This window comes from Oryctolagus cuniculus, chromosome 11 (assembly GCF_051225735.1).
Source record: "Oryctolagus cuniculus isolate XC-2025 breed Fujian yellow rabbit chromosome 11, ASM5122573v1, whole genome shotgun sequence".
NCBI lineage: Eukaryota > Metazoa > Chordata > Mammalia > Lagomorpha > Leporidae > Oryctolagus > Oryctolagus cuniculus.
The window spans coordinates 33826917-33853643 of record NC_142877.1 but is presented as its reverse complement, the minus strand read 5'-3'; the positions used below and the strand labels follow the sequence as shown (position 1 = coordinate 33853643).

General features: G+C 40.8%; 1 long non-coding RNA gene and 1 pseudogene across 1 annotated transcript; both read left to right on the top strand.

Annotated features, from left to right (window-relative positions):
- Nucleotides 1-1556: 1556 nt before the first annotated feature.
- On the top strand, nucleotides 1557-2777 carry LOC149123406 (uncharacterized). The gene is made up of 2 exons (XR_016215913.1): nucleotides 1557-1672; nucleotides 2537-2777. It is a non-coding gene; the product is annotated as an uncharacterized LOC149123406 (long non-coding RNA).
- Nucleotides 2778-3327: 550 nt separating this feature from the next.
- On the top strand, nucleotides 3328-5671 carry LOC138844331 (disintegrin and metalloproteinase domain-containing protein 17 pseudogene; annotated as a pseudogene).
- Nucleotides 5672-26727: the final 21056 nt, after the last annotated feature.

Here is a 26727-nt window from a genome sequence, read left to right as displayed (position 1 = left end):
TGGAATTGACAACCATTACCTCACCTACCTTCCAAAGAGAGATAATAATAGCTTAAGTCAGGACAAAGATAATGTCCCATTGCACAGCAAAAGCGATTGGTCCAAGGAATGGGTATATGATTCAAGAAAGTTCCATGAAAAACCTTTCATGAATTCATACATGTACAGGGTAAAGGGAAGTTTTCCCTCTGTTAGAGTTGCCAAGCTGTGGAAATATGCATATGGGTCAGTAGGCTACCATACTGAGGAAGCATATCTGGCCAAAGACAGAAGGATGCTGACATGCAGGAGGGAAGAAAGCTATGTGGGGTCAAATAGAGGAGAGGAGAAGAAAGGAGAGGAAAAGCAGAAAGGAGAGAAAGAACTGGTAACTCCCACTAAGCTTAGTTTGGGCTACATGAAGCCATTACATTTTCCAGATCACTCAGTACTTGCTTTTTCCTGTTAACCATTTTGAAAAGCCCATGCAAATATGAACTCATCCTTAGTTCCTGAAACAGCGTTTACATACATTCAGTGCCCAATGAGTATTTATCCAATGGATTAATGAATAAAGGGATGGGTAGATGAGTAAATGAATGACTTGACAAAGAAAAAGAAAAAGAACTACACAGAGGAAACTCACTTTATCTAAATATGGCACTTTAAAAACTTTGTGGAAAAACAGAAATAAAAGATGCATTTTCCATGAACTTTTTGAAGATTCCTCATATGAGGAAAGAATACCTAGCTAAATTGAGTTAGGCATTTGAATTTTGGTATTTTCATATGTAAAAACAAATTGATTTTAAAAAGCGTGTATACTGATTCAAATTCTACATTATCAGGCCATAATCATCAATCCATAGCACCAAAGTCAATCAAGGGAGAAGTTGTAATTTCTCTTCCACAGCAACATGACTACAACTAAGCTAATAAAACCAAATATTTAAAATACAAATTTCAAGGTCAACTCCAAGGAAACTCAATACTGACAAGTAGAACACAAATTCTTGAGAAAATTAAGAGGTGCTTAAGACATTCACTGTGCCTAGCTTTCTACCATTTCTACAATGGCTATATGGAGTTCTCTTCCAAATCAAACAGCAACTGGAGTTAGTACAATCAGAGAACAATTAGGAAGCCCATGCCTTGGGACCAAAACATAACCAGATTAGACGTGTCACCATGAAGCCTCAGAGGTGTAATTTAAAAATTACTGGGTTAATTTGCTTTTCTATAGCAAATGGTCCCTGAAAAACGATAGTGTAATTTATCACCCAAGCACAAGGAGGAAAAGTTTCTGGTAGATAGCCAGGTCTTGTCTGATCTCATAAATTCTGGTGTTATGGGATTTCCTCCAGCCTTACTGAGTTTGTGGACAAAGTAGATTTTCATGTTTTCATTTCCAGTTCTGGCAATCCAAGTGTATTCATTTAACAAAAGAAAAACAAACATAAAAGCTAATCAACATTTAGCAATAAAAACTCATAAGGAAGTCAGTCATAGAGGAAGTTGATATCTGTTTTTCTTATCTTTCTTTTTCTCTATAAATTAGAAGACAATCTCATGATTCCACCTCAGCTCCATCTTTGCTACCTTCACCCATCCACAGTCAGAACAAAGGAGAGAGAATGATAAAAGTATTTCTCTTCCACAGTGCATTGGCAACCTATGCGAACAAAGCTTCAAGGTAGGGCAATGACATATTTTGGGTTCCAATGGGTTTTCCAGATACTTCTCTTATACTGTGGAAGACAAAGTTGTTCAAATCAGTGTAGTTAATAGGCTTACCAGAAATTTACTGACTAGTAAGTAATCTCTCTACTGATTAATCCATCCTTTCATATTCTTTTTTCATTTACTTAGCAGGCATCTGAGGTATAGTCTTTCCACCCTTTCTAGATAAATAAACTTTGTTATTATATAACAATTTATGCTTCAGTTTCATCTTCTTTTAAAGGAAGGGTAATAGTACTTACCCTACAGGGCTATACTGAGGTTCAGTCAAGTTAATTCATGTAGAGCTCTTAGCTTTACGCAGGTGAGGGTTCCAGATTCTTGCTCATCATTGAGCAACTCCTATGTGCCGTTGACTCTGTTAAGCACTAGATATATAGAAAAGAAAAACAAAGTTACTGTCCTGAATTTTCTTCTAATCTGTTGGGTAAACAGTTACGCAAAAATGACAAGTGCTTCAAATGATAAAAAAAAAAAAAGGCTAGAAGTAGCCACAGTAAGAATTAAACAGAGAAAAGGCACAAGTCTGAACTAAAGCCTTAGATGACACAAATGAAGGCTTGGTGGGGTGGGGGAGAAGATAGGTTCATGAACGTTTTGTGATACAGAATAATGAGACATGAACACTAATCGGACATAGAAAGCAAAAGAGATTAAGGTTTGTAAAATGGCTTCGTTTTCCACCTTAAGGAACTGAGCAGATGGTGATAGTTCCTCTTTAACAAGGAAGAGAGGTGGGGCCAGCGCTGTGGTGTAGGGGGTAAAGCCATCACCTGTGGTGCCGGTTCAAGTTGTGGTTGCTCCATTTCCCATTCAGCTCTCTGCTATGGCCTGGGAAAGCAGTAGAAGACGGCCCAAGTCCTCAGGCCCCCGCACCGGCATGGGAGACCCGAGGAAGCTCCTGGCTCCTGGCTTCAGATTAGCACAGCTCCAGCCCATGCAGTGAACTGGGGAGTGAACCAGCAGATGGAAGACCTCTCTCTGCCTCTCCTCTCTCTGTGTAACTCTGACTTTCAAATAAATCTTAAAAAAAAAAAAAAAAAAAAAAAGAGAAGAGGGACAACTTTAGTTGGGAGCACTGTTTCTGAGGTAGTAATATATCTTGTCCATTTTATATTCTTATATCAAAATACCTGAGGCTGTGTAGCTTACTTGGCTCACAATACTTGGTACCAACAGCTTAGTAGTAGTGTCCTGGGGAGGGTCCTCCAACGTGTTGGAGAAATGGAAAGGGAACTGTAGCCTCCTGTAATGGCAAGCCACTGTCTTGAGAGCTAACCTACTCACAGGAGATCTAATCCAATCCTGAGAGGACGGCATTAATCCCTTCTAAGGGAGGTGCCCTAAGGCCTCATCACTTTTTGCTACCCAACTCTTAAAGGTCTACCACCTCTCAACACCGTTACACGAAGGACAAAGTTTCCAGAAACGAACCAGCGGCAGACGAACTATATTTGAACTACAGGAGATGATACTTGCCCAGGCGGCGCAGGAGTCGGTGGTGGCCGGAAGCCGGCTGAGCGGGCCTCTCCTAGCACCGCCCCCACTTCCGGAGAGAGTCTTCCCTGTAGGCGGCTTGGAGGGAGTGGAGAGCTTTGAGGGGCCGGCCGGGCGGATCCCCTCCACCCCTCAGTGCGAGCAGTTTCCCCAACCCTCTTCAGGCGAAGACTGCGGGAAAGGTGGAGCAGAGCCGGGAACAACAGGCAGTGTCTCCTTTTCCTGTCCGGCCTGGTTCGTTTCGTGCTGGTGCCACGACCTCCGGACGACTCGGGCCTTGGCTTCCACCCCGGATTCGCTTAATTCTTTGCTCCCAGACTATGATATCTTCTAATATCCAGCAGCACTCCGTAAGAAAAAGGGATCTACAGGCCTCGACACATTTAGAAACACTACTAACTTCTTCAGTGTTTTTGAAAAGGCAGTTTAAATTATACCTGACATCAAGTACTGAACGCTTTGCACAGAATTGCGAGGTCGTGGTGATAGATGGTAAAGATGAAAGCGAGTACGCTGTGATGTGGCAGGACTTCTGCAGTGGACATGTGATTGGTGAGCCTGATTCTAGGGTTCTAGCCCACATAAGAGATGTAGGCTAGAGAGGGCAGAATATAACATAGAGCCACTTTGGAGATTTGTTAATGACACTGAAGACAATGCTAGCTTGTAAATCTGAAGATAGTAAGATGTTTCACCTTTGCAGTCTCCAAAAGTGTGTGCATATGTAAAAGTGGATAATGAAGAGTTGCTTCCCAAAGGACTAGTAGACAGAGAACCTCAGGAAGGGCTTGTTCATCTGGTAGAGAAGAGTGGATCCTAACCCCGTGAAGAATACATGCAAACTACTGGTGCTCACAGATCATCACTTTTACAGATACATGGGCAGAGGGGAGGAGAGCACAACGCAAATTACTTAAGAGAGTTCATTGACAGTTGATATCTATCAGGACACTTCATGGGACAATGTGGGGTTTAAAGGTTATGGGATACAGATAGAGCAGATTCTCATTCTCAAGTCTCCACAGGAGGTTAAAACTGGTGGAAGACACTATAACATGGCTAAAAGTTACCTAAATGAAGAAAAGGATGCTTGGGATGTGAAGATGTTGCTAGAACAATGTAGCTTTGATTTGCTGAAGAAGCATCTAAAGTCTGCCTGGCACAGCTTTTCACTTACCAAGATTTTGCTATGGGAACGCTAGGACTGGCTTATGTGGGTTGTCCCAGAGCTAACAGTCATGGAGGTGTTTGTTTAAAGGCTTATTGTAGTCCAGTTGAGAAGAAAAATATCTATTTGAATAGTGGTTTGACAAGCACCAAAAATTGTGGTAAAACCATCCTTACAAAGGAAGCTAACCTGGTTACAACTCATGAGTTGGGAAACAATTTTGGAGCAGAACACAATCCTGATGGTCTAGCAGAACGTGCTATGAAAGAGAACCAGGAAGGAAAATGTGTTATGTACCCCATTGCTGTGAGTGGGGACCATGAGAACAATAAGATGTGTTCACACTGCAGTAAACAATCTATAAGACCATCGAAAGTAAGGCTCAGGAGTACTTTCAAGAATGCAGCAACAAGGTGTGCAGGAACTCCAGGGTGGATGAGGGAGAAGAGTGTGATCCTGGCATCATGTACCTGAGCAAAGACAGCTGCCAACAGTGACTGCACCTTGAAGCAGGGAGTCCAGTGCAGTGATAGGAACAGCCCTTGTTGTAAACACTTTGTCAGTTTTAGAATTCACAGAAGCAGTGCCAGGAGGCTATTAATGCTATGTGCAATGGCGTGTCCTACTGCGCAGGGAACAGCAGTGAGTGCCCACCACTGGGAAATGCTGAAGATGACGTGGTTTGCCTGGATCTGGGCAAGTGTAAAGATGGAAAGTGTATCCCCTTCTGTGAGAGGGAGCAGCAGCTGGAGTCCTGTGTGTGCAATGAGACAGAGAACTCGTGCAAGGTGTGCTGCAGGGACCCCTCTGGCTGTTGTGTGCCCTAGGTGGACGCGGAGCAGAAGAACCTGTTTCTGGGGAAAGGAAAGCTCTGCACAGTAGGATTTTGTGATATGAAAATGGCAAGTGTGAAAAACGAGTGCAGGATGTAATTGAGCAACTTTGGGATTTCAGTGACCAGCTGAGCATCAATACTTTTGGAAAGTTTTTAGCAGACGACATCATAGGGTCCGTCCTGGTTTTGTCCTTGATATTTTGGATTCCTTTCAGCATTCTTGTCCATTGTGTGGATAAGAAATTGGATAAGCAGTATGAGTGTCTGTTTCACTCCAGTAACATGGAAATGTTAAGCAGCATGGATTCAGCGTCCGTGCGCATTATCAAGCCCTTCCCTGCCCCCCAGACTCCAGGCTGCCTGCAGTGCCTGCGGTGACTGGAAGTGAGAAGGCTACCTCCTTTAAACTGCAGTGGCAGAGTCGTGTCAACAGCAAGGAAACTGAGTGCTAGCCCAGGGTCACGTGCTGAGCTCTTTGGAATTCAGTGTGCAAAGTGTTTTTATAGATTGGACCCAAAATTGTAGTGTGCGTTTTGTGAAGATCTGGGAGATGTAAGGAAGTGACCTCACAGCAGATGCCAGTCAAGGTCTGAGCTTCCTGTTTGTAAACCATGCTTGTGCGGCTCAGCCCTTTCCCTGCTGAAGAGGTAAGGTGCATCTAGCTAATTATGAGGCTTTCCGGTTTTAGTTTTTAATCTTTAAAATCTCCCTTCACCTGTGGTACAAAAGTATTTTGTACCTGTGGTATGAAATACAGCCATATGAGACTACAAATATTTACATTTTTGTAAATTAACCTTTTATATTGATAATAGCACCAATTAGAAAAATGATCTTATTTTTTTATACACTGTAATGATCCACTGAGGCATTTAGTTATTTGTGAGGACAACTGAAACACAGTTATTTATTTTTTGACTTCAAGTAATGACAGAGAAGATAAAGCTATCTCTACATTATCTCCAAAATGTGGGTCTTTTTTCTAGCTGTTACCCGTGTCAGCAGCATGGAGAATTACATATCTAAACTTTGAAATAATTTGGGTTAATATAGCTCTTCCTAAGTCTAAGCTAGAACTTTTTTTCTTCTTTTTAATTTTTTGGACAGGCAGAGTGGACAGTGAGAGAGAGAGAGAGAGACAGAGAGAAAGGTCTTCCTTCCATTGGTTCACCCCCAAAATGGCCACTATGGCCAGTGCACTGCACCAATCCGAAGCCAGGAGCCAGGTGCTTCCTCCTGGTCTCCCATGCAGGTACAGGGCCCAATCACTTGGGCCATCCTCTACTGCCCTCCCAGGCCACAGCAGAGAGCTGGACTGGAAGAAGAGCAACTGGGACAGAACCGGCGCCCCAACTGGGACTAGAACCCGGAGTGCCAGCACCACAGGTGGAGAATTAGCCTAGTGAGCCGTGGCGCCGGAGCCAGGTGTTTCTCCTGGTCTCCCATGTGGGTGCAGGGCCCAAGGACCTGGGCCATCCTCCACTGCACTCCCTGGCCACAGCAGAGAGCTGGAATGGAAGAGGAGCAACAGGGACAGAATCCGGAGCCCCGACTGGGACTGGAACCCGGTGTGCCGGCGCCGCAGGTGGAGGATTAGCCTGTTGAGCCGTGGCGCCAGCCTAAGCTAGAACTTTGTAGACTTAACAGCTTGGAGAGTCGTAGACAGCAGTGGGACTGATAGACTCCTTGCTAGTTGTTTAGGACTCCCAATTTGCTGGGCAATCTCTCTGGGTTTAGTATCTTCATACACCCAATACTATTGCGATGCTCTGAAAAAAAATTTCCAAAAGAGTGGCTGTCTGTTTGCCAACACTAGTGGGGAGGAGGTGTTTCTCACCATAAGAACAGATAGTTTTGAATAGGCCAAGATGTGCTGAGCCATCTGGGAGAGGGAGTGTAACAGGGGCCCAGCCCTGGAACACCCCATACTTCAGAAACCCTTTTTTACCCACCTCAAGTAGGTATCTGCATTACTTCTTACTTTAATGCTTCAGGATTCTGGATGGTCTGCGTTTACTACATGAAGGATAAAAATTATTCGTCCAAATTCTGGTTTCTATAGGGTTATCATAGAAGCTTTTTTCCTATAGGAACTAAAGCGTGCTCACCTTAACCAAGATAACTCTTACACTGAGGGCAGTTAACCAAACCTGTGATAAATCATGCTTCCCCACCCCGATGTTTGTTACACAGATACTTGTTACACTAATACTTCAACTGGTACCTTATGGTATTTCCTTTTACCTTGTCATGGTATCTTTATATCTTAGTTGTGCTTTCAGAGTTTGATACAAAATGAGTGAGGTGTGTGGGTATGAGTGGAACCATTCTTAGCAGAATGTAAAAACATTTTTATAAGATTGTTGACTTTTTAAAAAACCAAACTTGTCGGCCGGCTCCGCAGCTCACTAGGCTAATCCTCCGCCTGCGGCGCCGGCACCCTGGGTTCTAGTCTCGGTTGGGGCGCCAGTTCTGTCCCAGTTGCTCCTCTTCCAGTCCAGCTCTCTGCTGTGGCCTGGGAAGGCAGTGGAGGATGGCCCAAGTGCTTGAGCCCTGCACTGGCATGGGAGACCAGGAGGAAGCACCTGGCTCCTGGATCGGCGCAGTGCGCCGGCTGTAGCGGCCATTTGGGGGGGTGAGCCAACGGAAGGAAGACCTTTCTTTTTATCTCTCTCTCTCTCATTGTCTAACTCTGCCTGTCAAAAGAAACACAAAAAAACAGAATTGTCTTTTTTGCCATTTATAGAATTAACAAGCTGCTCAGGGTGTATTTTATAGCTGTGGCACTGATGATACCTGCATCGATCAATAAATATTTAATATAAAAAAAAAAGATGGTACTAAGGAATTGGATACAGGTTCTTGAAAGGTTTAGGTTGATTATTGAGATTTTGGAATTGTCAGTTGAGGAAACGTTGAGTCAGAGGGAGCACCCTATGATATAGCCCTCATTTACCAGACTTTCTATTTATGTAATTTTAATTAGTATATATAACCACCCTTAAGTTGAAAAGATTTGTTACAACATGGTTTCAGACAGATATGTGACTGATATGAAAACAACACTGTCAGAAAGAAAATATGCATTTTCTACTTTAAAATTTATGATAGGTAGATGATAGAAGATAGATAGAAAGAAAGAAAGACAGATTTGGATATAGACAAATCTGGGCAACAAAAGCAAAAAATTATGTACTTCCTAATGGAAATTCATAATACCACTATGAAATAATCTTCCTAAAAAATCAGCGTATTTTATTAAGCATCTACATTTAATAGAAATTTATAGAAAATACAGTAAACAAAGGAACATGTTAACACCTAAGTGATGCTAATCATCAAATTCAAGACTGTGAGAAACAAAATAGGACAAAATAAATTATTTATTCAACAAAAAATTCAAGAGCAAAAATACTCAGGATAGATTATATCAGCCAAATAAAAATACAAACTTTAATAAGATCTTGACTCAAGCAAGATTAGGAAACCCTAATGAAAAGTCAGACACTGATGAAGTATTAGGTGATATTATTATTATTATTTTTTAACAGTAGAGTGGACAGTGAGAGAGAGAGACAGAGAGAAAGGTCTTCCTTTGCCGTTGGTTCACCCTCCAATGGCCAGCGCAGCCGGCGCGCTGCGGCCGGCGCACCGCGCCTATCCAGAGGCAGGAGCCAGGTGCTTCTCCTGGTCTCCCATGGGGTGCAGGGCCCAAGCACTTGGGCCATCCTCCAACTGCACTCCTGGGCCAAGGCAGAGAGCTGGCCTGGAAGAGGGGCAACCGGGACAGAATCCGGTGCCCCGACTGGGACTAGAACCCGGTGTGCCGGCGCCGCAAGGCAGAGCATTAGCCTACTGAGCCGCGGTGACAGCCAGGTGATATTATTATTACTACCTTTTAAATGTGATACATTGGAAGAGAGCATTTTCTTTTAGAATACACGTTGACATTTCTGAATAAAATTATATAATTTCTTAGATTGGCTTCAAAATAGTGTAACAAAATTAGAATGAGGGATACAGCTGAAAACTGAGGTTTTTTTTAGTTGATAATTATTGATATTGTATGATAGACCTGTATTTTGCACTATATATTGAAGTGTCAACATTCAGCATTTTAAATTGATTTCCATGGAAGATGGTAAGAATATACATTGGTAAAAACAAGCAGTTCATATTGCAGTATGTTTAGAATGATTTATATCCATTTTATAGATGAATAACTGTGACTTAGGAAAGAGAAATGGATGATTTCCTAGGGATCACCCACCTGTAATGGGAAGACTTAAGAAAAGGAACAAAGGAGTCAGGGAAGCAAATGAGGGGCTACTAAGAGGGTCAGAAGATTAGGATGACAGATAAATTAAGTTAGAGGGAATTTAGAAAGGAAGAAACACACAAATAGGCTGATTTTTAAAAGAGAAATTTCATTAATCAAGCAAATATTAAGAACCTACTGTTAAAGCTCACTGAGTGAAGAACATACCTTGAGTCAAAATGAAACCAGCTTGCAGTAGCAAATGAGAATGAGCCTCAGGGGGCTTGTGGGGCTGTGGGTAAAGGATTTGGAAGGGACTTCTTATTGGATTGGGGGCTTGCATTGCGCGATGTATTGTTTGGTTCAGCTGCTGTAACAGGTATCACAGACCACGTGGCTTGGAAACCAGAGACATTTGTCTCTCACAGTTATGGAGGCTGCTGAGAAATCCAAGATAAGTACCAACAGATTTCCCTGTCTTGTGAAGGCCTTGTAGATGACACCTTCTCTCCCTCCTGAAATTCATGAAAGGAACAGAGTGCTCTTTGGGACCTTTTTTTAAAGGGTACAGATCTCATTCAAGAAGACCCCATCCTCATGATACAATCACCCCAAGTCCCCCATCTTACTACCATCACTGTGGGGGTTAGGATTCAACATGGGAATTTGGGGAGGGGTGTATCACCTGATGATGCTAAGGAGCATTCAAGAAAACAGAGACCAGAAAAAAAGGAAAAATAAAAAAGATAATAGAGCCCAGTTCCAGATTTGCCATTGTCCCCAAGCTGTCGTACCTGAGTAAGTTTTGTCTAGGGGGTGGGAAGATGAAAGCAAGGCCAGACATCGTTGGTAAAGAAGCAGATGTCATTCTTCGCCAGAGGGGCCACAGTTGATCATTTGTTGTGGATGCTGAGTGGCCATTGTGTCTGTCCTGTCTGTATGCTGTGAGTATTGTTGATGTTCAGTGAGGAACATTCTAGCCTCATTTTCAGGAGAGTCATTTTACCTTTCTTAGTACTCTATGCTGGGGTTTCAGGGCTGGGTAGCTCTGACTCCTGTAGATATTGAAACGGCTTGTAGTTTCATGGCAAATCAGATGGAATTTAGGGAAGACATTTTGGCACCTTATGTTTTGGAAAAACTTTAATTTGCTCTGTAAGAAGAGCACAAATGTTCATCTGAAATGATAGGGGGAAATGACAGAGGCAAAAATGGTCCCCAAATTCTGTGAGCATAAATCTCACAGTTTTAAAGTGGAATGAAAATGACATAATCAATTACCCAGAAAAATCCCATGTTGAGAGAACAGATAACTCATTAAAATAAAAAGTTAAAAGGAATCTCATTAATAGTTACAACAATCTTCTAGATTGTTTTAGAAACTATTAACTGAAATCTAAGTTGTTTTTCTTTAATGCACTTCACTTTACTTAAGGAGCAGCACCATCAAGAAATAAATGAAACAATTCAACTGGCATTGAATGCAGGATTATTCAAGAAAATCACCACTTAAAAACAAAAATCTGGGTGCTTTTCACTGGTATTCTAATATCCTATATAAAACAATTATGCCCAAACAATAAAGAGTAAAGTAATTAAAATAACTTCCCTTGACACTGGAAACTAGTAGGAGCATCTGCTGGCCATTTTTATCTTCTTGGGCAGAAATATTTTCAAGTTACTTTTTATCCTCTACTTTTGACATTTGAAATTCTGAGTTTGTGAAGGAAATCCTGTCCGTGGATGTGAAACTGAATCTAGAAACCTCAAGTCCAGAAAATAGAACTCCCTCTGATATGGTCTGAACATTTGTATCATCCGCAAATTCACGTATTGAAAATCCTCGAGCCCAAGATGGTAGTAATAGGAGGTGAAGCCTTTGGGAGGTGGGTGGGTCATGAGGGTGGAACCCTCCTGAGCAGGACTCATGTCCTCATAAAAGAGATCCGAGAGAGCCCCTTTGTCCCTTTTGCCATGTTAGAACAGTGGAGGGGCCAGCACTGTGGCTCACTTGGTTAATCCTCCACCTGCGGCGCCGGCATCCCCTATGGGCGCCAGGTTCTAGTCCCGGTTGCTCCTCTTCCAGTCCAGCTCTCTTCTGTGGCCCGGGAAGGCAGTGGAGGATGGCCCAGGTGCTTGGGCCCCTGCATCCGCATGGGAGACCAGGAAGAAGCACCTGGCTCCTGGCTTTGGATCGGCACAGCTATTTGGGGGGTGAACCAACAGAACGAAGACCTTTCTCTCTGTCTCTCTCTCACTGTCTATAACTCTACCTGTCAAATACATAAAAAAAAAAAAATTAAAAAAAAGAACAGTGGAAAGGTGCCATTGTCACTCACAGAGTATGTCTCCAACAAACACTAAAGCTGCCAGCACCTTGATCTTAGATTTCATGGCCCATAGAACTAGGGGAAATAAATGTCTACTATGTATAAGGTGTTCTGAGACAATGCCTTCTCCCACTTGTCCCTGTAGAGTGGAACTTCTAGTAAAAATTCGCCAAAAGAAGGGGTGGGGGCAGGAGCTGACTCTAATCCTGGAGGAAGCAATGCCTTTTTCCCAGGAAAAGGAGCTGAGTTTAGAAGTCTTCCCAGGAAGAGATGAAGCAAAAATAAAACAGAAGAAAGGGAAGCAAGGGAGAGAAAGTCAGATCCTGGGAAAGTTAGGATGAGAAACTCAATCTGTGAACCTTAATTTAATTTCCTTATGGGCATTAATGCTATCCATTTGTTTATTTTACTTATCACTTCCTAATTTGTTTTATGATCATAAGAGCTACTTAGTTTACTTTGTGCAGAACCCAATCTCCCTTTTGGAACCCTGGTACTAGCGTGTGACCCAGCCTAAGCTAGCTTGCTGGAGGAAGAGAGATCACCTAGAGGAGAGCCAAGACCATCCTAGACCAGTCTTTAGCCAAGCTGAGTTGAAGCAAGAACAGCAGAGGTGCCTCAAAGGTCTGCAGCTGAGTGCAGAAGCCTGCGTGGGTTCCATCACCACCATAGTACATGCAGTTGACCTGGAGACTTGTGAGAAATAAGTAAAGTTTATTACTTTCAGATACTGATTTTTGAGGTAGCTATTATAGAATAGTAGTCAAGTGATACAATGCCTTATTTTAGGGGCCTGTGTTACAAATTTGACATAGACAAATTACCATAGTTTCTATCAACTGCTCATTTGGTTTTAAAGAATGGTACATTTGGGAACTGGCTTTCAAACAAAACTCTAAGCTGTTTTTAAAAGTTTCGAGGGTATTTGCCTGTCTGCCTGATTGACCGTATAGCTATCCTCATATCTACAGTGATGTTATGAAGAAGTGCTGGTTGTTGGGGCAAGGTGTGGCAATTAGTAAACATAAAAACAACCTGGCTGCTAATATTTTCATGGATGGCAGTGGGTTGTTTAAAAAATACCTAGTTATGGGTGGATGTTTGGCCCAATATTTAAGATGCACATGGGGATGCCCACATCAAGATTGGAGTGCCTTGCTTTGATTTCTTGCTCTGACACTTATTCCAGCTGCCTTCTAATACAGACCCTGGTGGGCAGTGGTGATGGCCAAGGTGATTAGGTTCCTGCCATGCATGTGTGAGGCCTAGGTTCTAGCTTAAGTCCTGTTGCAGGTATTTGGGGAAATAAACCAGCTTGCTCGCTCTCTGTCTCTTTCTCTCCCTCTCCCTTTCTCTCTTTCTCTCAAAAAAATATGTTTTTTTAGATAGCTGGTTAGTTTACTGAAAAATTTTTGGTTTTTTCCTAGATCACAAGTTTAAAGTTTTAAAAATAAATAATCCAGAAGCCCTGAAAGAAAGGACACCGTATAGAACAGAATAAATGTTGTTATCCTAAGCCATGCATTCTCAGAGGAGAAAATTGTTTCTGGGTGGAGAGAGTGCATGAAAAACTCTTAGATGTCAGCAAGGCTTAGAGTCCTCACAAGGCCACAATGCATAAACAGATACACAAGATAGCTGATGTATTAGAATTTCATAGTTTGTAGGGTAGGGGTGTAGGATATAATTATAAAAATAGCTAAAAATTTCTTTATAGGGGAGTAATTTTCTCATCATATCCTCATCCTATTTTTTTCTTAATTTATAGACTTTCATGCTTTTGGTTTCTATTTTCATTTTTCTACTCATGGTCAAATCTCTCCCATATCTGGAGTCATTTCCAGAGTGAAATTGTTTGCTAATATTTTCATCATTATCACCATCATTAATTATTTACTCTTTCTAAGGTGCCACTGGCAAACATACTCTGGATAAATGCATTCTGTCTGCCATGGTCTCCCTTGTTGCCATGGAGCCCCTTAAGATATGAGTCCCTTACACCTCACTCCTTTAGCCAGAGGTGCTAAGGAAACAGCTGATCAGGGTATGTAGACAAGGAGGTAAGAAAACATTTTCCTACCTGGTCTGCTGGGAAGGGCACCTCCCTCCCTGATTTCATGTTTCTGTGTGAAGAGATTTCCACTGTAGCAACACATCTGGACTTTTCCAGCCCCTTGCCCATTCCTCTTGGGAGAGGAGAAAAGACACAACACAAAAAGGAGTTTAGAAGCAAAAGCTGAGCATGCTTCCCTTCACTCCTGCCCTGTGGGACCAGTTTGCTGCCAAAGAGTATTCATTATCTTTTTTCCCACGGTGTAAGATTTTCAGGAGGCTGGTGTTTTCCCACGTACCTGTAACTCCTGCCTAAGTTCTAGATGGGAAGGCCCTGCTTGGAGAGCAGAACAAGAGCATTTTCTTTAGCCCATCACTTTTCAGTAGTAAAAGTTATGCTTTTAATTCTATCTGACTGTTGCCTGCATCTGTCTCTCAGTTGGTTTCAAATATGGTTGAGTGAAAAAAAAGATGCTAGGCGTTAAACCCTCTAAATTTCCAAATTTTCCTTAGAAGTTTTGCTAATGTTGATATAAACATTTAAGGTCCATCCTCCATATATAACTCCTCAGTTTTACTGTAGAATGCCTGAATTCCACAGTTTACAACACCTGTATCCCACAAAAGGTCAAATGTAGACTCCATGGACTTTATTAGGATTGCCACAAATGGGTCAGGTCTGAAGGTCTTCTGGATAAATATCTGTTTCCTGGGGTGTTCATGATGTGACAGTCAAGTACTCTTACAGGGAGAGTTCAGTGTTAATTTCACTGACATGCAATGCAATTCCTTCCTAACAGTTATTTGACAAACAAGCATGCAATGCAGCATGTACAAGAGCTCTGATTTTACTTGCTACATCAGACTCTCTTGCAGCAAGGGATACCCACAAGATGCATTTCCAAATTATGAGACCTAGGCAGACTTCTGCTGTGCAACCTCTAGAAAAACTTTCACTTTCATGGGAAAACATATAAGCCTGGCTCGTGTTTCTTTTTTTCTTTTCCACACTTGATTATAAGCATGATACATGGAAGCACAGCAGGCATCTTGTGCTTGTGAGGTCAATAATAAAAATAAGGATGAAATGAAATCAATCATGAACTAAGGATTTTGAAGCAGCAAAATAGAAAAATCTGGAGTCCCCATATTCTGTTAGTTATTTTGGGGGTTATGAATATCACTGTATTTATTTTCCTACAGATAATTTTTCTATAGCTTCAACATTCCTTTTCCCCCACCCCAAATTAAAAGAATAACACAACAACCAGAAAATCCCCAAATTTAGAGCTGGATCATTTGGCCCTTTCTCTTATTTCACCCAGTTCAGAGTACTTGCAGCTCTTAATAGCCATGAGCATACAGGGAATCCTTGCCCTTCTTTTACTGGGTCACTTTGTGAGGCTGATGTTTGTCACAATTCAGAAAGTCACTCGGGTTTTACGTACATTGAAGATATTCTCAGTACAGCTGTTTACATGAAGAAAACACCATGCTCCTAACTTCATGCCTGTATTCAGGGTAAACTGCATGAATCAAAGCCACCAAACCTGCAGATTCCTTTTATACTTTGAGGAGGAAGAGAATAAACCTTTACTTATGAAGGCTCTGCTAGACAAGTTTTGGACACTTCCAGTTAAAGGCCTTCCTAGTGTTCACCATGCAACTATTAAAAAGCCATTTCTCCTCCTCTGAAGCTGTTTAGAGCCTCGCCACCTCCATATAGGTCAAAAGCATGATAAAGGTAAATGCAGGAAGGATAAACATAGAAAATGAACCACTCTTAGCTTGCAATGGAATTTCAGAAAAATCCAAGATAAAGCCTGAACATACAAAAGAGTTAAGTAAAAGTTAAGGGAAATAGAGGCTCCTTAGAAGTAACAGTAACAAAATAGGTTGTAGGGGTGGGGAGTAAAGCCAAATAAGAATGAAGAGATAACCAAGGACCAGATATAAGTCCAATCAAACTATACCCTTATCAACACTGATGTTAAAATATTGTCCTGGTTATTTTATGTTGAGTGGTAGAAAGGCATTAGAACATACATTATAGATAAAGAATTAAGTTCAGTTACTATTTCTTGCTGCCTCTTTTTTTTTGACAAGAACTACATGTTTTTATAACTACATGTTTTTATAAATACAAAGAAAAAATTGGGTGATGATTGTGATGATTCAATATGCAAATCTCAAAAGCTTAAATCATGCTGGGAGTAATTCATAAAACATTTTATCTTAGATGTTTCATACATAAATATTCTATTCAATTTTCTCCTTTAAAAACATGTTTTGGACTTGAATATGCTTTATATCTTCTTTGAAGTTCTCCAACATCTCTACACTTGCATGGTCTAGTTCTTTTGCTTTCAATAATGCCCAAGTGAGTCCGGAGACACATGGAAGCTACCAGTAACTGGACTTTCTTGCCTGAAAGGAGAGAAGGTGGGAAGTTCAGTGCCTGATGAGTTGAGTCAAGAACTCTGACATGAAGAGTGAATAGGATGATCTGCCCTGCTCGGTGATCCTCCTTCCAGGGGTCAGCACTTCATTGACAGCAGACGTCTACCAGCTCACAAATGTATACCAAAACTTCTCAGAATTTTTTGACTTAAACCATTGATTTAGCTCACCATATAACAGATTAGTTCTTTGTTCTTCTTCAGCTTATCTTGGCTGGGCTTCCTCATGCATTTGCTGTCATTAAGTGAGTTGGGACTGTTTGTGATTTTGATGACCATGGTTGTTACAAAGAGGCCAGCAGGAGCTTCTCCCACGTGGTCTCTGATTCTCCTGGCTGGTTCTTATAGTAGTCTCAGCAACAAATGATAAGCCCCAATGCATAAACACTTTCCAAGTCTTTTCTTGTATCATGTTTGCTACTGTCCCATCGGTCAAAGCAAGTCACCTCGTCAACATTACCTTCAAGAAACAGCAGAAATAGACTCCTCTTAATAGGAAAAATGACAAACACACATTTCAAGTGCCTGGATACTAGGAGGGGCATAATTTGTGATCACTTTTGGCAATCAGCCAACCGCAACTGCATATGAAAATCAATTGAAGGTGATGGTTCTTGCTTAGGCAGCATATCAAATTGATTACGTTGGGATTTCTAGGAGTGGGACTTGGTATAATACCTAAAATCTCATGCATACGTAATACTCATGTATTCTTACTCATGGTCTAGAGCTATTCCTTCAGCCCTGGGGCACTACTTTATAGAAGAGAATTAGACCCACTGAGAAACTTGCTTTAAAGTCCCAAGTTTTTCAATAGTTGAAGGACTTGTTGATAAACAAACACTGTTTTGGTCTAGGTGACTTTGCAGATCCAGTTAAAACAGTTGGTCTTCATAAACCAGGTTTCCTCAAACTTTGAGGTGTATCAGGATCTCTGGAGGAGTTGTTAAAACAGATTGATAGCCCTCACTCCCAGAGATTCTGTTTGAGTAGGTCTGGACTGGGGCTAGAAAATGTGTGTTTCTTTTCCTTTTTTTTTTTTTAAGGGAAAGAGTTTATTGGGGGAAACCCAACAGACCGGAGGGAAGGGGTGAAGAAGGAAAAGAGAGAGAGGAGAGCATAAGAGATCCAGAGAGAGATCAAGAGACAGGAAAATATGCATTTTTGACAAGCTCTCAGGAGATGCTGCGTCAGCTGATTGGAGATGATATGTTGAGAACCTACTCATTCAGATACTTCCCCAATTAAATATGGAGAATAACCAGCTTGATCTTGTTGCCCTATCGATGACCTGTGATTATCACTGTGAGATAATGTGACTTTTTCAGTATTTTTCACAATTGTTAACTGCAGAGCATTTAGATATAGCCAGAGAGTAAGCAAACACAACTATGGGAGAAAGGCCTTCCACTCGGACAGGAGCCTGCTCCAGTTGCCTGGGACCATTAAATTATTTATACAGGACTCCCACTTGGCTTTCCTCCCAACTTCCTATTAAATGATCGGGAAAGATGAGGATTTGGTACAGCTGTGGCAAAGAAGCCTGAAGTCTTCAGTCCCCCAAAATGAAAGACATATCTGTTACAGTGAATTCATTCATCCAGTTAACAGTATCATTCGGAACCCACAAAAGAGCTCAGCTGAATCCCTGGGGAGTCTATAAGACTGACCTTCTACAAATTGGGGACTAGTAAGAAGAGAGACAAACCCCTTGTTCTTTCCTAGATAAGAGCAAATGCTTTTTAAGTGTAGTATATGCAACTAATGCCTTGATCACGAGAAACAAAACACTCTGGTTTATCCTGATAATTGCAGTAGAGAATGAAGTGGCTCTTATCAGCACTGGCCAGAAAATTGTTTTCTATTCTTTAATGTAACCAGGAACCTATTTATCAAATACACCCACCATCTAAGACCTACTAGGTAACAGGATTTCAGGACTTTGCTACACTGGCAGTTCATTCTATATGGGAGTTTCCGAACGACAAAGGATGGTTTTATGAAATATGTGTGCTCTTGCTTGATAACTGTTTTTTTGGCTCATAGTAATGCTGCCAAGTTTGCCAAAACTTGACAGCTTAATTCTAACTCCAATCTAACCAACAGTTAGCCTTGGACACTCAGGTGATGCTGAGCTGCCTTTAAACCTTTCCTCTGCTATCATTCCTTCTTCCTGGGGCTCCTGATTTCTCTTATTCCATGTGACCCCTAAAGCTCAAGTGTTTGTTTCTCAGAAAACACTTTTTCCCTATAAATTAATATTTTGAGAATAGAGCCCTGTCGAAAAGATGTTTGGGCCTCAATTTGTGTAGTTATTTCAGTTTTACCACCTAGACCTCTCCTTCTGGGTGCATATAGGAATCCCCAGATGCACCAGTTCAAGTACTCATTAATAATAATTATTATTATAATAACTTATTACTAATGTAATTTTAATTACCAGAGAGCATAGTAATAAATTCCTATTGGTTCTCCTGCTTTATGTTGAATTAGTATATTTAGTATGATAGTTAGAGATGACAATTCCCATTTTATTGATGAGAAAACTAAAACACAGAGAAACTTCTGGTTTTCCAAATTTCCTGTTCACTGAGTCTGCATTCATAAGCACTATAAGCTCAAACCCCTGCAGTTTTCTACATTTGGGACCTGTTGAATGCAGACAATGGTCTTGGATCCTTCCTCAGTCAAGGAACCTTTCCTCTCAAGATCCCTGATGGGTATCATGATAGAATTATGGTGTGATTTATGGAAACTTGTCAACTTAATACAGAATGACTATTTTTTTAAAGCTAAAGCATATGGAAATCCTTGAAAATCCTGATCTAAAACAAGAGAACCCTGCAGCATCCTCATAATCTCAGATGTCAGTTTCTGAAATCCCCCTGGCTCCACCAGGACAGTCAGCTGCTGCTCTGAACCCCAGCTGGGGAAGGTTCCACTGGGAGTAAGTCCGGTTTTGCCCTTCTACTGGGCATTTTCATATACCCCTGTGTTCTATCTTTGGCCACCTCACCTGTCTTTTCTGGAGCCTGTTTATTAGGAGTCATAGCTGGGACAAAACAAACACCAGCCTTTTCCCACGTATGTATAATTAGAATAAAAGGACTAAAGTTCAAGTTTTCAAGTGTGGTATCCTTTCAGAAAGGCCAAGTTTAGCAAAGTTAGGTCCATTTTTGAAGCACTATCACCACCATACTCCATTTGCTCATCAGTCATCTCTCTTTTTTCCTTCTACTAGACTTTCAAATATCTATATACATGTCAGTTTCTAGTTTACAAATCTAGTCAAATTCTCCAAAGAAAGAAATAGATTCAATAATGTGCAAGATCTGACTTGACCACACCTTTCCTTATTAAGATTGCTGGGTCCATAATTCTCATTGTCCAAGCACACAGATCTCATAAGTATGAATAATTGATTTAAACATCTGATAATATTTAAAAATACACTTAGCCTGATACCATTTATTACCTAAAGAGTTAATTTATATTTATGGTGATTACTTATATATTTTGATTTATTACTAACACTTTAGTTTTTACTTTGTGTTTGTTTTTTTAAAAAATGGTTTTTCCTGCTCCTTTCATGTTTTGTTTTAATTTTTACCCTGTCCTAATTTTACCTGTCTACAAATATCTTTCTTCTTTAAAAAAAAACTTATTTTCTTTTAGAAAATATGCTGGAAATTGAAACCACTATTTAATCAAATAGTTAAATTTTTACTTATTTGAGATGAAGAGAGAGAGAGAGTGAGTGAGAAAGAGGAGGGGGGCATCCAAGTTCACTTTCCAAATGCCATCAGTGACTGGGGTGGACATAGCGCTAAGCTGGGAGCCTGGAACTGGGAGCCTAGGTCTCCACATAAATGGCAGAAACTCAACTACTTGAGTTATCACTTGATGCCTCCAGGGTGCACATTAGCAGGAAGCTGAAACTGGATGAAGAGCCAGGATATGAATTCAGGCACTTTGATATGAGGTGCTAAAGTAATTGTTCCCTACCACCATCATGGGAGAACTGGATTGAGTTCTAGGCTTCTGGCTTTGACCTTGCCTAACCTTGGTTGTTCTGGGGAGTGAACCAGCAGATGGAAGATCTCTTTCTATCTGTCTCTGTCTCTTTGCCTTCCAAGTAATAAATAACATTTAAAAGAGAAAAAGTACATCGATATATTTACCTGTTCCCAAACAGTAACAGAGTCATTTTTAAATACTTTAAATTTAGTCATGTATTCAAGTTATATACTTTGTTGTCCAGGATAGTGAATTTATTTTGAATTTTTTATTTTTTATTATTTACATTGTGAATATTTATTTAAAATTTTACACATTTTTTCCATTTTCCTTGTCACAGTTTCTTCTTACATTTCAGATCTACCTTGCTGGAATCATTTCCTTTCTTCCTAAACATATTCTTAAGAAGATGCAATAGGAAAAAATTGTTGGCAGTAAATACAGGCAATTTTGTCTGTCTGTCTGTCTCTTCCTCTTAATATGACATACGGGTATATACATGTAAGGCATGATATCAAAATAAAAATGCCTGATCTTAAGCTCTTTTAGCTTTTATTGGTCTGAAAATGTCACATTTCACCTTGCATTTTGAAATATTTTTACTGAGTATTGAATTCTGTGTTGGCCTGTATTTTCTTTTTGAAGGTATCATCCTACTTTTTTCTCTTTCATTTTTTTAAAAATTTAAAATGATTTTATTGACATATAACTGACATAAAATGAACTGTATATTTTTAAAATATGCAAGTTGATATTTTAAAATACATGTACCTGTGAAGCCTTTACCAAAACCAAGGTCATTCATAAAACTTTGCTTAAGTCCCTTTATTTTTTAGTGTATTATTTATTTTTTAAATTAACAATGTGGGGCCTGCACTGTGGCATAACAGGTAAAGCTGCTGCCTGCAGCCCCGGCATCCCATATGGGCGCCAGGCCAAGTCCCGGCTGCTCCACTTCCAATCCAGCTCTCTTCTATGGCCTGGGAGGGCAGTGGAAGATGGCCCAAGTCCTTGGGCCCCTGCACCCACATGTGAGACTGGAAGAAGCTCCTGGCTCCTGGCTTTGTATCAGCTCAACTCAGTCCGTTACAGCCATTTTGGGAGTGAACCAGTGGATGGAAGACTGCTTTCTCTCTCTCTCTCTGCCTCTGCCTCTCTGTAACTCTGACTTTCAAATAAATAAATCTTTTAAAAACAATAAATTAACAATGTGACATTTCAATAAGTGTATACAAGGTATACTGATCAAATCAGGGTTATCAACATTTCCCCTTCAACATTAATTTGTGACTGAAGTTTTGATCTAAAAACTCTCAAAAAAATGGCCGGCGCCGCGGCTCACTAGGCTAATCCTCCGCCTAGCGGCGCCGGCACACCGGGTTCTAGTCCCGGTCGGGGCGCCGGATTCTGTCCCGGTTGCCCCTCTTCCAGGCCAGCCCTCTGCTGTGGCCCAGGAGTGCAGTGGAGGATGGCCCAGGTGCTTGGGCCCTGCACCCCATGGGAGACCAGGAAAAGCACCTGGCTCCTGGCTCCTGCCATCGGATCAGCGCGGTGCGCCGGCCGCAGCGCGCCGGCCGCGGCGGCCATTGGAGGGTGAACCAACGGCAAAGGAAGACCTTTCTCTCTGTCTCTCTCTCTCACTGTCCACTCTGCCTGTCAAAAAAAAAAAAAAAAAAAAAAACTCTCAAAAAAATATTAGCAAACTTGAACTAACACTGAATGACACTGAATGAAAAAGATCACACAGCATGATCTAATGGGATTTATCTGAGGGATTCAAGAATGATTTGAAATTCATAAATACAGAAATATGATACATTACATTAACAATGAAGGACAAAAATCATATAGCCATCTCAAAAGATATAGAAAAAAAGCATTGGTAATATTCAGTACTCATTAATGATAAAAACTCTCAACAAATTGGATATAGATGGAACATACCTCACAGTGATAAAGACTATGTATGGCAGACCCACAGTCAGTATCATACTGAATGGGGAAAAGCTGAAGCATTTCCCCTGAGATCTGGAACAAGACAAGAATGTGCACTTTCATCTCTCTTACTCAACATAGTATTTGAATTACTAGCAAGAACGATTAGGGAAGAGAAAGAAATAGCATCAAAATTGGGAAGGAAGAAGTAAAAATACAGATGTTTGCAGATGACTTGATTTTGTACATGGAAAAACCTAAGCACTCTTCCCATGTTTCCAGAAAAAACCAACTACCAGTCCAAGTTTTATGACTTGGTAGATAATGTATCTTTTCTCCCTGGCTGCATTTATGACCCTCTCTTCTTTGGGTACTACAGTATATCTAAGTGTAGTTCTCTCTTTTAAAATTGATGAGATTAAATTTTCAAACCTTTCTGATAAACATTAATAACCTCTTGTCCTTATTTCAGTATCCTTTCCATTAAAAAGATATTAACTAAATTTATTTCCTGTTCCACATCTCTTAATATAAACATTTGCTGTTTTTATACATCTTTTTTTTTTTAAGATTTATTTATTTATTTGAAAGTCAGAGTTACACAGAGAGAGAAGGAGAGGCAGAAAGAGAGGTCTTCCATCCGCTGATTCACTCCCCAGTTGGCCTCAGCAGCTAGAGCTGTGGCGATCTGAAGCCAGGAGCCAGGAGCTTCCTCTGGGTCTCCATGAGGGTGCTGGGCCATCTTCTGTTGCTTTCCCAGGCCATAACAGAGAGCTGGATCAGAAGTGGAGTGGCCGGAACTTGAACTGGTGCCCATATGAGATGCTGGCACTGTAGGCAGTGGCTTTACCTACTACGCCACAGCACCGGCCCCATTTTTATACATCTTATTCTGATGAATTCTCAGTCTGTTTTGTACTTTATCCACCCATTAAAATCAAAGATCTCAGCTTCTACTCTCTCCCACTCAATTAAAAACATCTTTGCCCATGGTACAGAGCTACCTGGCTAATCTTACCGCTTTTCCAGATCAGAGAAAGAGCATGGAAGTTCTCTTCAGCAAACCTTGTCTGGTGTTCCTGCCACCTGAAGGCCTGCAAGTATGGTGCTTGTCATGCCTAAGCAGAGGAGTAAAAGAGTGGGATAGGCAGCCAGCTGATCCTGAGTTAGGTTGAAGAGGGAACATCTAGCTGAGGTTTCTGCTTTGGGCACACAGTGACCTAGCCAACCAGTGAAACGGGGCAATGAAGACCCTGCCTGCCTGATGGGATGAACCAATAGTTCTCCTTGAGGGAGGAGCTCATGAGGAGTGGAGGGAGGTGGGGATAAGGGAAGCACTGGATAAATCCCTTGAAAGTGGCCTCTGGAAGACACTTTTGGCTTTTCACATCAGTCTGTTGACTCACCTCTGATTTTAGCTGCTGCTACTGTAGACAGTTGGTTTGACTTCATTCCTGTGCTTACAACATTTGAAGCAAATTCTATATTTACCTGGGAACCTATCTGAAGCCTCATTCAGCCCCTCAGCCTTTAGCAGGATAGCAACACTCAACCAATGGGTAAGGAAGGTTGGTGGATATTCTGGTTGCTACTTTGGGAAACTCCCATTGATAGCATTTTCAGTCTTTTCTGCTGGGCTGCTAACATTCCAGAAGGAGCATCTACTACTCTTCTGATAGCTGTTCAATCTATTCTGATATGTTCTGCTATCTGTCCTGATATGTTCAATCTGTAGTTGGTTGAAATCAAGGATGTAGAACCCACAGATACAGAAATCTGACTGTATATGTGCGTTCATACTGTCTATCTCACAAACACACACACCCCACACAAACAGACACATATGCTGAACCATTTGAGAGTAAAGAGAGAAGGCAAAGATTTTATAATGAATATGGTTACATAACTTTGTCTTCTTAGTTGGAGAATCATCCTCATGATTATAGAAATCTCCATCACCGCAATAATGTTCACAAAAACCATTCATGACCTCAGTAAGCCTTTCTTACATATTTTCTGGGTAGAAGTGTGAGTCTGTGGTTCTGTGTGTAACACCAAGAAGTGGCCCTGACTTTGCATTATTGACTTGGCCTTTTGAGAGCTTGGCTCATCTAATGGAAAAATGCTTCACATTTTTATAATCATGGTGGAGGAAAAAAATATATTGAATGTAAATACAGATAATACAGATATATGTGGTAACAATTAGTAATGTTCTATCAGAAATAACTATCAATTGTACAGATGTTTAATAAACTTGTTTTTGAGTTAAGACAGTGCTCTGGATGCCCATGTCACTATCAGAATGACTTGAGTTCTAGTCCTGGCTCTGCTCTCAATTCTGAGTCCCTGATAATGCCATCCTGGGAGGCAACAGATGGTGCCTCAAGTAGCTGGGTCCCTGCCAACCAAGTGGGAGACTTGGAATGAGTTACTGGCTCCTGGTTTTGGACTGCATCTGGTTTTTCAGGCATTTAGGTAGTGAATCAGCAGATGGAAGGCTTTCTCTCTACCTTTCAAACAAATATAAATAAATAGATAGTTATTTTAAAATCTTATTTTTTGAAAAAAGTAAAATGTTCAGAGAATAGTATAATGAACTCATACATATCCTTCATTTAGATTAACCAGTTGTTAACATTTTGTCACAATTGCTTCTCCTTTCTCTCTCTGTACCTCTTCTTATTTCTGTCTGTCTTACCACTCAGTATCCAAGGGAGACTGGTTCCAGGGTCTCCCTCAGACAAAAATCTATGGATGATCAAACATTTTTTTAAGATTTATTTATTTATTTGAATGGCAGAGTTACAGAGTAGAGAGGCAGAGAGAGAGAAAAAGAGAAAGGTCTTTCATTCACTGCCTCACTCTCCAAACGGCTGCAATGGATGGAGCTAGGCCAATACGAAGCCAGGATCCTGGAGCTTCTTCTAGGTCTCCCACATAGGTGCAGGTGTCCAAGGACTTGGGCCATCCTCCACTGCTTTGCTAGGCAGAGAGCTGGATCAGAAGTGGAGCAACTGGGACTTGAACTGGCCCCCATATGTGATGTTGGCACCGCAGGCGGTGGCTTTACCTGTTACATACCGGCCCCAAGCATTTTAGTATGTGTATAGTGGCACAGTATTTGCATAAAAGTTTCATACATCCTCCTATACACTTTCAATAATCTCTGTGTTACTTATTTTTTAAAATTTATTTGACATATAGAGTTAGACAGTGAGAGAGAGAGAGAGGGAGAGAGAAAGGTCTTCCTTCCTTTGGTTCACCCCCAATGGCTGCTACGGCTGGAATTACGCCGATCTGAAGCCAGGAGCCAGATGCTTCCTCTTGGTCTCCAAGAGCCATCCTCCACTGCCTTCCCGGGCCACAGCTGAGAGCTGGACTGGAAGAGGAGCAACCAGGACTAGAATTGGCACCCATATGGTTGCCGGCACCGCAGGTGGAGGATTAACCAAGTGAGCCACGGCGCTGGCCCCTCTGTGTTACTTATAATACTTAAAAATCTAATGACTAGTGAATAGTTGTTATATTTAATTATTTAGGAAATAATGGCAACAAAAAGGCCTTTTTTGTATATATGTTTGATCTGCGGTTGGTTGAATTCATGGATATGGAACCCACAGATACAGAAGGCTCACTGTATATTTGTCTTCATGCACATGCACACGCATACACACATGTGCTGAACCATTTGAGAGCAAGTTGTATCACCTTTTCCCTAAATACTTCTGTATGTATTGCTAATGACAGATTATATTCTCTGACATAACCAGAATGATCAAAATCAGAAAATTCAACATTGATGTAATGTTACTACCTAGCATACATATTCAAATTTTGCTAGTTGCTTCAATAATATCTTTAATATTATTTTCCACACCCAGGGTCTACGAGAGATCTAGTCATTTTACTTACCATTTTTGACTTCAGTTTTCTTTAATATGGAAGCTTTAAACACCATTTCATTAAAATTTTAGTATGATATTTGGAGAAGATAGAAGCAATTAAAAATCAAATATAAGTACGCAAATTTTAAATATACTTAACTGTTACAATCCTAAATTTAAAAAACTTATCCCAAATCAATATTTTCCTATCAATAATAAACCTTGAAACATTACTGAATTATCTAACAAGCAGACCCATGAAACCAACATTTAGTCTAAAATAGCTGCAATTCTAGTTCTTTCCAATTGAAATTCCTTTTGAGAAATGCTCTATTAGTTCCTAACTCAACTTTGTTGTAAATAATATCTGAAGAAAACAAATACAAAATCCAGAGGTGGCTAACTCATTATTTCAGATTTTCTGAATTTAAGTCTTTCAAAGCAAGTTGTATCACCGATCTGTTAAGTTAGTGGCTCTTTTCACAATGATGCCTTTGTTATTTCATGAAAGGTACCATTCTAAACAAACTGTACTGCAAAGTAGTTCTGTCACTTTAACTCTTTCTATCC